The sequence below is a fragment of the Cherax quadricarinatus genome, chromosome 1, assembly GCF_038502225.1.
Source record: "Cherax quadricarinatus isolate ZL_2023a chromosome 1, ASM3850222v1, whole genome shotgun sequence".
In the NCBI taxonomy this organism is placed as follows: domain Eukaryota; kingdom Metazoa; phylum Arthropoda; class Malacostraca; order Decapoda; family Parastacidae; genus Cherax; species Cherax quadricarinatus.
In genome coordinates, this window is record NC_091292.1 from 101,749,340 (window position 1) to 101,752,663 (window position 3,324).

The window sequence follows — 3,324 nt, forward strand, 5'->3', positions numbered from 1 at the left end:
TCAAGCTGGCACTGGACAAGCACCTAAAGTCAGTTCCTGATCAGCCGGGCTGTGGCTCGTACGTTGGTTTGCGTGCAGCCAGCAGCAACAGCCTGGTTGATCAGGCTCTGATCCACCAGGAGGCCTGGTCACAGACCGGGCCGCGGGGGCGTTGAGCCCCGGAACTCTCTCCAGGTAAACTCCAGGTATGACTGGCTTTGACATGTGCAGGCAGTCTGTTTCATCCTTTATTGTTGTGCAATAAAAGGTGTTTGAAGCCTGGCCACTAACTGTGGGTACTATAAAGTTGTGCTCTCTCCCTCTTGTACTATGATTGCTTCAGTTTCCCAGCCTTGATAAAATTAGCAGCAAGATATTCTGGACACTGTTTGTGAGCAATTTCATAAACTTGAATTAACTTCAGTTGTTTTACTCTGTCTTCAATATTCAGCATATCCAATTGTTGTAATTAATCCTGACCTACATGTTCTCTTGGTCCCAGCCCCAGGATGAATCTTAGTATTTTGTTCTGGGTGATTTGCAGTTAATCTTTCATTTTTTTTTTTTGTCAAGGCAGAGTACCATGAAGAGCAAGCGTATAAGGGATAAACAGTGTCCTGCGAGCCTCAGTAGATAGATATCGTGTTTGTCTGTAGTGGAACTTCGGTCTGGCATTCGCTTTCCTTACTACACTATTCCCGATCAGTAGTTCTCCTGACATGCATGGGTCAAAGGGGATCCCCAGATATTTTACTAAGGAAACTGAAGCGATGGGTTCCCCATTACATAGGACATAAAAATTATTTACCCTTCTCAGTTTTTGTTTCGTGCCAAAGAGTATGGCTTCCATTTTCCCGAGGTGTAACGATAGTTTGTTGTCTACTAACCATTTGCTGCAGGACTCCAGTTCTAGTGTTATTACATTAACTATATCTTGTGGGTCTTTACCTGACATTAACAGAGCACTGTCATCTGCATACAGGAGTTCGCATTTGACACTGATGGGCATATCATTTACATAACATAAGAAGAGAAGAGATTTCGTTCGGATTTTTAACCCCGGAGGGTTAGCCACCCAGGATAATCCAAGAAAGTCAGTGCGTCACCGAGGACTGTCTAACTATTTCCATTGAGGTCCTCAATCTTGTCCCCCAGGATGCGACCCACACCAGTCAACTAACACCCAGGTACCTATTTGCTGCTTGGTGAACAGGACAACAGGTACAAGGAAACGTGTCGAAATGTTTCCACCCGCCGGAAATCGAACCCGGGCCCTGGGTGTGTGAAGCTTTAGCCACCAGGCCACCGGGCCACCCTGAATAATAAGGGACCCAGGATACTACCTAGGGAACTCCACATGTTTTGTTGATTTTGACAATGTTGTTGTCATTAAGATACTTCACTTGACAGTACACCGCCCTCTGTAGAATTTTGGATATTACACTGAGTATACTAACAGGCCTATAGTTCCTGATATCAGACTTACTATTTTTCTTAAAGATAGGAGTAACTCTAGGTGCTACTTTGGCTTGTTATCTACGTGTCATGAATATACTTTGTTATGCGATCTACACCTTATATTGCAATCAACACGGTACCTAACCTAACCTAATATAGGTTAGGTTAGGGTAGGTACCGTGTTGATTGCAATATAAGGTGTAGATCGCAATGTAAGTGTAGATATCATTTTCCTTGTAGATAACAAGCCAAAGTAGCACCGTAACTCTGGCCTCCTTGAACCTCTAGTACGGTATTAGTGGTGATGGACAATCTTTTTATGTGAGCAATGGGGATTGGCAATTCAGAGGGTCCATCTGAAACTTAAACGGGGTGTTATCTGGGCCGGTGCTCTTAGTTGGGTTAACCTGCTTAGTTCTTTTTGCACGTTGCTAGGTATATTGGTCGCTACTTAAATCGGTCACTACTTAAATTGGTCGCTAATTAAATTGGTCGCTACTTAAATTAGTCGTTACTTAAATTGGTAGCTATTTAAACTGGTCGCTACTTAAATTGGTCTCTACTTATATTGGTCGCTACTTAAATTAATCGCTATTTAAATTGGTCGCTACTTAAATTGGTAGCTATTTAAATTGGTCGCTACTTAAATTTGTAGCTATTTAAATTGGTCGCTACTTAAATTGGTCTCTACTTAAATTGGTCACTACTTAAATTAATCGGTTTGTAAACTGGACGCTACTTAAATTGGTCGGCAGACAAATTGGTTGCTAGTTACAATGGTCACTGAAAGTGTTCGTTGTGGCGATAATGTTTTGCTGTAATATAAAACAAGTGAGGAAGGCAGACAGAGCTCCACAGTATTCAATTACCTCACATTTTATGGGCGAAACATCGTTTAATTAGTGTTAGTACCTGGTGTGAGCGGCCGCGGTGTTGCACAGGTGGGCAGGAGGACTGATGAAGCTGTTCTCAGTTATTCTGGACAATTTGCTGTGCTAAAATATCTCTAGGGAAATGTACAAGCAGTGTTTGAAGTTATTCCTGGTTAAGTTATACATAAGTTATTCTATAAGACAATTGTTAAAAAAAATAAAACCCGTGTCTTGAAGTTCTATAAGAGCTTAGGTTCTAAATAAAGTTTCCTCTGGTAAATCACGGATTATTTTAAATTTTAAGATAAATGCAAGCTTCTTATATCACGGATTGCATCAGGATTTATGTTATCTGCTTAATAGGTGAATTTTAGACGGGGAAAAAAGTACACAATGAACATTATCTTTTCAAAAATTGTGTATTATGTTGTACAAGATGTCAAAATGTCTAACAAAATATTATTTTCAAATATACGTACATACGAAGCAGTTAGACATAGGACAATAATGTTGATCCTAGATGTATTTTGGCAATATAATGTTGTTTAAAATGTCCAATAATAAGTATGATCTGCCCTGGAGATGATGTTATGTTGTGCAAATAGAAAAAATTAATGAAAGCTATAAATAATAAAAGAATAAAGATTCTAATTTGTTGCAAAAGTTACAGTGTGTAATTACAATTTTGATTTGTTAAGTACAAAGAAAAACACTATCATGCTGAGGCATTAGTCTTAGTGAATGTGAAAATGCCTTGGCATGATAGTGGCTTTCTTTGCACTTAGCAAATCAATATTGTAATTACACATTGTAAACTATGCAAGGAAATAAATGCCTTAATCCTTAATCCTTAGTTCTGGTTAGTAGGAATTAAAAGCCAAGACAACAGTGCATAAGCATTCTTAATAAAGCTAATAGAATTCTTGGCTTCATATCAAAAAGTATAATAGTTTTCCTGAGGTTTTGCTTCAACTTCATATACCTTTAGTTAGACTTCATTTAGATTATCCTGCAC

At 39.0% G+C, this 3,324-nt stretch overlaps 1 protein-coding gene across 2 annotated transcripts in view; it reads left to right on the plus strand.

The window, feature by feature from the left end:
* The first annotated feature begins 2,238 nt into the window (after positions 1-2,238).
* Positions 2,239-3,324, plus strand: part of LOC128685801 (3'-5' RNA helicase YTHDC2) — a 111,892-nt gene continuing 110,806 nt past the window's right edge. Inside the window, exon 1 of one of the 2 annotated variants that reach the window (XM_070085300.1) lies at positions 2,239-2,378. The gene's annotated coding sequence lies outside the window, so the exon portion shown is untranslated. The remainder of the gene's footprint in view (positions 2,379-3,324) is intronic. The other variant, XM_070085309.1, reaches the window with a different exon arrangement.